General features: G+C 42.2%; 1 protein-coding gene and 1 long non-coding RNA gene across 2 annotated transcripts in view; one reads left to right on the forward strand and one right to left on the reverse strand.

Moving 5' to 3' along the window:
* Nucleotides 1-4314: 4314 nt before the first annotated feature.
* LOC119019514 lies at nucleotides 4315-5296 on the reverse strand. The gene is made up of 2 exons (XR_005075067.1): nucleotides 5158-5296; nucleotides 4315-4535 (listed from the first exon to the last, which is right to left on the reverse strand). It is a non-coding gene; the product is annotated as an uncharacterized LOC119019514 (long non-coding RNA).
* Nucleotides 5169-9331, forward strand: part of LOC119019510 (zinc finger MIZ domain-containing protein 2-like) — a 22499-nt gene continuing 18336 nt past the window's right edge. The window contains exon 1 of the mRNA XM_037098186.1: nucleotides 5169-5606. The gene's annotated coding sequence lies outside the window, so the exon portion shown is untranslated. The remainder of the gene's footprint in view (nucleotides 5607-9331) is intronic.

A 9331-nucleotide genomic window follows, 5' to 3' on the forward strand; every position in this document is an offset into this window, starting at 1 on the left:
CGATTCAGTGTGATTTTAAGTCTTTACAGTCAGTTTAAATTCTGTTTTCTGATGTCTACGTCCTAAATACAGCAAAGAGAAGCTGAAACAGCAGAAACACGTGAAGAAATTCAAAGAGTTTTAATATTTACAATATTAATGAGTAATAATACAAACCATCTCCATCAGTAAATCCACACGCTGTTCTCAGAGGAAATTAAGGTCCCAGAACACTGTTTGAAGCTAGAAAGGTGGCAGGGTCCACCACATAGGTCAAGGCTGTTAAAGTCAGTCTGATTATTCACTTTGTTCAGTCATGAAAATAAAGACAGTTTGATTATTTAGTTTATTTAAAATCAGCCAGTGAGAATCTTTTTCCGCTCATTAACATTTCTTTGCAAAACTACAGACTGCTCCTTTAATCTACAGACTGAACCTTTAATCTACAGACTGCTCCTTTATACTACAGACTGCTCCTTTAATCTACAGACTGAACCTTTAATCTACAGACTGAACCTTTAATCTACAGACTGAGCCTTTAAACTACAGATTGAACCTTTAATCTACAGACTGAACCTTTAATCTACAGACTGAACCTTTAATCTACAGACTGAACCTTTAAACTACAGACTGAACCTTTAATCTACAGACTGAACCTTTAAACTACAGACTGAACCTTTAATCTACAGACTGAACCTTCAATCTACAGACTGAGCCTTTAAACTACAGATTGAACCTTTAATCTACAGACTGAACCTTTAATCTACAGACTGAACCTTTAATCTACAGACTGCTCCTTTAAACTATAGACTGAACCTTTAAACTACAGACTGAACCTTTAATCTACAGACTGCTCCTTTAAACTACAGACTGAACCTTTAATCTACAGACTGAGCCTTTAATCTACAGACTGAACCTTTAATCTACAGACTGAACCTTTAAACTACAGACTGCTCCTTTATACTACAGACTGCTCCTTTAATCTACAGACTGAACCTTTAATCTACAGACTGAGCCTTTAAACTACAGATTGAACCTTTAATCTACAGACTGCTCCTTTAAACTACAGACTGAACCTTTAAACTACAGACTGCTCCTTTATACTACAGACTGCTCCTTTAATCTACAGACTGCTCCTTTAAACTACAGACTGAACCTTTAATCTACAGACTGCTCCTTTATACTACAGACTGCTCCTTTAATCTACAGACTGCTCCTTTAAACTACAGATTGAACCTTTAATCTACAGACTGCTCCTTTAAACTACAGACTGAACCTTTAAACTACAGACTGCTCCTTTATACTACAGACTGCTCCTTTAATCTACAGACTGCTCCTTTAAACTACAGACTGAACCTTTAATCTACAGACTGCTCCTTTAAACTACAGACTGAACCTTTAATCTACAGACTGAACCTTTAATATTTCAGGTCAGTGAATTCGTCTCCTGTCTTCTTCGTCTGTTTCATCCTCGTCATCCGTCATTTTTCCTTCTTGTTTTCTGGTTTCATGTTGAACTCTTTGTTCTCCACGAGGTGTTAGATGTCAGATTAAATTATCACAGGTGTGTGTGTGTGTGTGTGTGTGTGTGTGTGTGTGTGAGAGAGAGAGAGAGAGAGAGAGAGAGAGAGAGAGAGAGGGGGCATCAGTTGCCATGGAAACAGTGTGTCTGCAGGCCCACAGGCGTCATCCAACCCTGAGAAAAAAGCGCTGATGATGTCACAGTGATGTCATCAGGAGCTCTGGTCAGAAACAGATGAAGTCACTGTGAACATGAACAAAATTAATTCTTTGCACAGAAACAATGAAACGTGTGTGAAGATTAAAGTAAACGAGTGAAACAGCTCAGCAGCAGACTGAAAGATATTTTCTGTCAGTTATAAAAACATGATTCATGAAAATAAATCAAAGTGAGTTATTTGTCCTGTATATCCACACACACCTGCTCAGAGCCTCCAGGTGCTGCCAGCAGAACGACTTCCATCAGCAGTTTTCTGTTTCTGGTTGGCTGCAGCCTAAACCAAATAGCGTTACGTCAGAAACGCTAACTTGTATCTAAAATGAGCTCAGGTACAACATGTGCTGCTGTTGGCTGTCACAACAATTCAAGAAAACTGAAGGTCTCTTCAAAAACTTCTCGAGTAGAACATGAACAACAAACATGTCCCTGTCCTGCCGAGGAAGGAGGAGCGGAGACTAGCACAGCTCGCAGCTTCGAGACTGAAATAAATATTTGGGTTTATGAAAACCGTCCACAGAAGAGCTGCTGCGTGTCTGCACACCTGGTTTTGTTCAGACAGAGTCAGGGCTGCTCGTCCCTCTGCGCTGCCACTGGCCACTTACTTCACTCTGCTGAATTCAGAAAACCTGCAGATGAACAACTTGGAAAAATGAGGCTGTGAATGATAGAAATGAGTTCTGGATGATAACATTGTTATATGTAGCAAAACACATCTGGAGGCTCGTGTTTCTGAGAGAAGAACTGGATCTAAAGTAATGATGCATCAATCTTTCATTTCTGATTATAGAGAGGTTGCTAAAAAAAGACAAAGACTAACTCAGATTAACAGGAAAATATTGCTGTTTCCTCGGGCCATTAGACTCCTGAACCAGAACTCATCTGGACCCCTCCCCCCACCACCAGAACTCAGCCTGACACATACACAGCCTTGCACATATTTAATTTCTGATTAAATTATTTAGATTATATTTAATTACATTATTTACATCATATTAGTTTGATTTTATTCATATTTACCTTATTTATTTTATGTATAAGGCCAGTTCAGGAGTAACCATGTTGCTCTGTGATTTCTGTATGTGACAAATAAAGTAATCTGGTAATCTTGTAAATCTACATCATTAGTCATGCAATAATAACTAATCATCCAGTCTCAGTTATAGTTAGCTACATCTGCTGGGCACAAGATGCTGGTAAAGTGGCTGCTACTGTTCAACATTCACTTGTGTAGCCATGTTAGCAGCAGACAAAACAGTTAAACGTTTGCACTCTGCAACCATATTGTTTAATTACAGTGAGTCTCTAATGACTCGTTCCTCTATCTGCTCACTCAGACTCAGTGTGATGGTAACCTGGCACACCTGTTACATTAACATTACAAGGTCAACAATTAACCTGTAACCTGCCTGTAAGCCGACAGTATAAAGTTAGCCAGTAGATGGTGGCAGCGGAACGTAAATGATTAACATTATAAGAACTTTGCGTCATGTCAACGCCACTCAATTCAAACAAGTGCGTTGAGTGCAAAATTCACTCATCTATTAAAATATTCAGTTACAAAGCTAGTAGCAAGCGTTACATAGCTGACGCTGAGCTAACTGTCCATATGTGCTAATGTGACTGAGCTATCCAGGTGAGTATTCAGGTGCCTGATAAAATCTGATGTGGTGATCCAGCATCTTTGATTCTTGGACTGCAGACTTGCAGTCAGCGCTCATGTTGTTGGTGCCATCCTGTTTGAAGTTTTTATGACCAAATGTAATCAGATGGTACAGCAGCAGAGTCGTCATCCGAGGCAGTAGTGCGTGAGGCCGCGAGGCCTGCACCTGATGTGTAATATGGTTACCATGGTTACTGTGAGACAAAAGAAGGAATCACATTGAGCTCATCAGACGTTTCAGAGTTTCCTCAATATTAATACTCCTGAAAAAGAAAACATAATTATTGTTCACAAGTCCCAGAACACGAGTCCCAGTCGAGTCTCGAGTCTCTGAGTCTTGAGTCCCTCCAGTGTTTGAGTGGACACGATCCCGCTTAATGTGAAACTTCACATGTAGCTGCTGCCATCTACTGGCACTTACTATGATTCCTAACCGTGACAAGTAAAAACATTTATTTTACAGTCAAGAAATATAACAGTCATATATTGATTATATTATTTTAATGTTATGTCACGTGTCACGTTATCATGAAAACTGTGACGCAGAGACGAACATTCCCACTAATGAGGGAACTGTATGGCACTAGCTACACAGTAGCTGGGTTGCATTGTGGGTAATGTAGGCTCCAGGTTTGGAAAAGGAAGAACGTGTCATCTCGTGGTCTGTAACCACTTTATCCCTTTTATGGGGTCACAGGGTTTTTGCTGGAGTCACTCCCAGCTGTCTCTGGGCGAGGGCAGGGTGCTCCCTGACCAGTCACCAGCTCATCACAGGGGGCAACTGCACATCAGAGCAGGCTGGGCTTCAGTATCTTGCTCAAGGACACTTGGACGTGCAGTCGAACCAGCAACCTTCTGATAACAAGACGCTGCCTCTACCCCTGAGCTACAGCCGCCTGTACTTTAATGCATCAAACAGCTGAAGCCATTTTTATGAAGCTTAATGGTTTTATTTCAAATGTGTTTTTATGCCAATCAAGTAATTGATTAAATAACTACCAGCTACAGCTCAGTTATCTGCAGCACACTGACAGAGGTGTGCTGCATGTTTGTGTGTCACTGTGTGATGATGATGATGATGATGATGATGATGATGATGATGATTCATTACATCAGATGACATCATCTTTACTTTGGACGATTCTAATACACCTGCTGACAAAATACATGTCATTAAATTCAACGTTTTAATTTCTTCAGTGTTTAAGGTGGAAAATTTGCAGACTCAACCTTTAATGTTCACAAGACAGAAATGTGAGTATAAATATAAATACAATCTGAACCAGAGAAATAAAATGTGTGAATTAATTTAAAAGCTATTATCTCTCTCTCCCTGTCTGTGTGGGTGTCTCTCTCTCTCTCTCTCTCTCCCTGTCTGTGTTGGTGTCTCTCTCTCTCTCTCTCGCTCGCTCTCTGTCTCTCTCTCTCTGTCTCTCTCTCTCTCCCTGTCTGTGTTGGTCTCTCTCTCTCTCTCTCCCTGTCTATGTTGGTCTCTCTCTCTCTCTCTCTCTCCCTGTCTGTGTTGGTGTCTCTCTCTCTCTCTCTCTCTCTCTCTCTCTCTCTCTCCCTGTCTGTGTTGGTGTCTCTCTCTCTCTCTCTCTCTGTCTCTCTCTCTCTCCCTGTCTGTGTTGGTCTCTCTCTCTCTCCCTGTCTGTGTTGGTCTCTCTCTCTCTCTCTCGCTCTGTCTCTCTCTCTCTCCCTGTCTGTGTTGGTCTCTCTCTCTCTCTCTCTCGCTCTGTCTCTCTCTCTCTCCCTGTCTGTGTTGGTGTCTCTCTACCTTCAGTCGCTGCTTTCTCCTCTCCAACCTGCTGGTCTCACCGGCAGCAATGCGGAGGAAACCCAGTGTTGCGGCTCTATCACCGGACTCTTGGCCGTGGATCCACCGCAGTGATTAATGTCGCTTCTTGTTTCTCTCCGCTGTGAGCACCGTGGAGCTGCGGGGGATGGTGTCGCCTCCTGAAGCCGGATAATCAGACGCAGAGGCCGGCGGCAGGACAGGCTAGCTGGCTGGAGTTAAAGCCAGGGCTGCTGGGAGAATCTCGGCCTCCGTGCTGGATTTTATCGGAATATTTTTGGATATTTACGACGTGTTTGACCCGGTTCTTCAGGCCGAGGTGGTGGACTGATCTGGCTTTGTGTTTGCTCGGTCCTGGATGCCCCGGAGGCCCGGAGGAGCTCGGACTGCGCAGCCCGGAGCAGTGCTCGGACACCGGGGAAGTAGAGCAGGTAGGTCGGCTGTGAGACGAACAACATTTATGTCCACGGTGGCTGTGTGTGGCGGACACCGCTCTGTGGTGGATTAATGTGAACGTGTTGATAATTAAAATCAAGAACAGGTTGTTCTGGACGGATCCACATGTTAGCTAACGATATGTGGCTGTTGTGTGTTTGAGGAAGAAGCTAGCTGGCTGCTAACTGTTAGCCTCGTAGCATTCCATTGTCACAGCCTGTTGGGCTAGCTAGGCTAACAGGCTAGCTTTGTAACAGCTGTGAAAGGCTGAAGTTTTCTCTACAAACGCGATAAATCGTAGTTATTATCTGACGTTTTAAATCTCTCCTCATCTTTCGGTGATTGGGTAACTATGTTCGGTGAGTTATTTCGCGCTGCACAGACGCGGTGGACTGTTGTCGTCTTGTTAGCATGCTAATGCTAACAGCGGGGTAAGGAAAAGTGAGCTCCCTGCATCTGTAGCACAGGGAGCTGTCTGTTAGCCTGTTAGCATTAGCCTGTTAGCGTTAGCGTCTACCTGATTGCAACACTACAAGGAATCTCAAAATGTCTCCTCTGTCATTTTGTCGAAGGATTTCATTTCACCGGTCAGACGGGGATACGGGGACAGCGCGGCACGACTCGGCTCGGCTCGATTTAAGATTTATATACATTTATATAGATAAGCCCAAACATTAGTGCCATGCGCGTGCGCGTGTGACATGCATGCGGGTGGATGTAGGAAGGGTTGGTAGTTTGAAAGCCAGACAGTGAATCCTGTTTTGAACAGAGGTCAGTGGAGTTGTTGAGCATTTACAGCCTGTTAAGTTGTTTTAATTATAATAGAATGAGTTTAGTTGTCAGACTCTGTTGACTCCTTCAGTCAGCAGCAGCTGTCAGACATCATGTGGTTCGGTTTCAGTCTGGCTCTGTTCAGTCACAGTTTTACATTTGATTTGTCTGAATATCGATTATTTCACTAGAATGAAATAAAACATGAGTCACGATTTGGTGTTTTGGCACGGTGGATTCAGACAGAACCTCAGGAAGTCAAATATTTTCCAGTTAAAAAGATAAATTTAGATGTTTTAGACTTTTGCATTCTGTCTCCACCTTTATCAAACAAATTACATTTATTGTAATATCAGCCTCACTGAAAATCTGGTGTAATCCTATATATCATTAACTGCTGATGTACCTGCACGTGTTTCTAAAAAAGTTCAGAGATTAAATTGAAAGTGTTTATATCACAGTAATAACCTTCACTATGGTGGCCATGAATGCCCAAACAAGCGTGTGACCCCACTGAAAAGCAGGTGAACTTCACTTTACATTCGTGTTTAAAACATAAAGACAGAATAAGTTGTCCAAACATTATGAAACATGTTGGAACAATAACTGTTGGTAGCGTCTCTGAGGGTTAAAATGTGTCTCATGGTCAAGAAAAGAGCCACAGAAAAAAAAAACCTGTCTGGTTTTGTCTGCAGTCAGATAATAAACTAGTACAATTCACATTTTGTTGTTCCCAAACTGATCAGTCAGTAAAAGCTTTCAGATTTTCTGCTCCCACTGCATGATTTTCTTATTTTTGATCTATTTAATCATTTTAAAGTTTTGGTCGAATCTATTCCATCTGTGTGTGAAGCGATCTAATGTTCTGTAATCGTGTGATATCAGTGGAATAAAGCTGGTAAGATGAATAGATAAATAAAATAACTGATATGCCATCACGTAAGTTCAGCAACGCATTGGGTCAATCCAGACTAAACTGTCATGATCAGATCGCTGCCTGCTGACCCAGAACTTCTGTCTTGGAGCGACTTTACCTGCTCCAAGTGTTCTGTGTCGGCTCGTTCTGGGTTAAAAATGTCAAGTGTATCTATGAATCTGAGTTTAGTGTAAACTGAGAGAATGAAGCTATAAAACCAGATTTTAATGATAATAATGCAGAAGTCAACAGTTTGCCAACAGACTGACAACGCTGGCGGTGCATTCAAGTGTTCAGGTGGTGCATTCAAGTGTTCAGGCGGTGCATTCAAGTGTTCAGGTGGTGCATTCAAGTGTTCAGGCGGTGCATTCAAGTGTTCAGGCGGTGCATTCAGGTGTTAAGATGGTGCGTTCAGGTGTTCAGGCGGTGTGTTCAGGTGTTAAGATGGTGTGTTCAGGTGTTAAGATGGTGCGTTCAGGTGTTAAGATGGTGCGTTCAGGTGTTCCGGCGGTGCTTTCAGGTGTCCAGGCGGTGTTGGGCAGAACTTCTGATGACTCTGAGATTAAACTCAGAGTTACTTCACTAAACGTTGAACATCAAGCCGCAGTGTGTGGAGAGTTAAAACACGACAGCCTGAAACCAACAACAACCTTAATGTGTTCATGTTTTAATGATAATAATTTTACGACTTCGTCACTGAAAGTTCTCGTCACTTCCTGAACACGACACTGATGCGTTCCCTCGGATGTTGACATGTCATATCTTCACACGTCAACTTCTGACAGTGTTGATTAAATTATCACTTTCACACAGTTGCAGATTAATTTCTGATGTTCTGGACAATTAATGGTGAAATATTATTTCTCCTCTAACATGTTCATCCTTTCCTTCAGTGTGGTTAGTTAATCTGTGAATATTTATTTTTTATATTTTATTTTTATATATATTTGAGATTGAGACGTTGTCAGCTGCAGCAGGTACCAGGCTCAGGTGTGTAGGTCACATGACTCGTATGATCAGCTGTTGAGATTAGAGGCAGGTATCAGCTGGGAGTGTCCGAGGCAGCGCTCAGTCACAGCTGCTTCACTTTCTGCTTCCATTTCTTTGTGCTTCCTGTCTGAATGTTCGCTGGATTCACAGTGTGTTGAGATGAGTTCAGTGTGCGTCCTTTTTCACAGCTCTGATATTTCCATTATTTAGTCTCCTGTGTTGATTTATCCTCAGATCTGTTAACCTGATGGTTTAATACACAGCAAGGCTGTCCAAACGTATGTAAAAATAATATTCAGCAGCTGATTGGATGAACCACCTGCCCCTCACCGTCTATCACAGGCTCAACCAATCACATCACTTGTAGGATCGTCAGTGGAGAGAAGAGAGGACGTCTTCAGAGTCGTTATTTGCTCTTCTGTAATGAAAGAAACTCTTCAGTTCTGATGAACTGATGCTTTAGCAGCTGCGCTAACCCCTGAAGGAGCCGAACACAGTCACACCTGTAGTTCCTCAGAGGACACTGACTGGTTCAACTGCTGTGTGTCTGTTGTCGGACATAAACACATAGCTGGAAGTCAGACCTCACACATCCAGCCAGCGTGACCGACACCGCGTTAATTTCCTGATGTAACTGGTGTTCAGCAGCGTTCCGTTTCCCTGAGAGAAGCTGACTGAGTGTTTCACTGACTGACTGTCATTCGTCTTCATACCAAAGTCCATTCACAAAACTGCTCATTAAATGTGACCTTTATGAGCAGTCAGACGGATTCCAGACGTGGTTTTAGTGTCAGCTGTTCTTCAGATGATTTATTAGTTTATTTACATGTTTTTATTCTATGCCTTTATGTGAATTCCTCAAGTGGTCATATCCTCTCCAGGATTATTGATCACCTGCTGATCAGTCTCATTAATGATTGAGCGAGTCGCTGGTGTGTTTTATGTTTTCATGACTATTATTACATGATTATTCAATGTAGAATCTCTGACAGATATATGTTCTGACCACCACATTTGATTATTGACTTTGTTTTTTCTGTTTCC

This window comes from Acanthopagrus latus, chromosome 5 (genome assembly GCF_904848185.1).
Source record: "Acanthopagrus latus isolate v.2019 chromosome 5, fAcaLat1.1, whole genome shotgun sequence".
NCBI lineage: Eukaryota > Metazoa > Chordata > Actinopteri > Spariformes > Sparidae > Acanthopagrus > Acanthopagrus latus.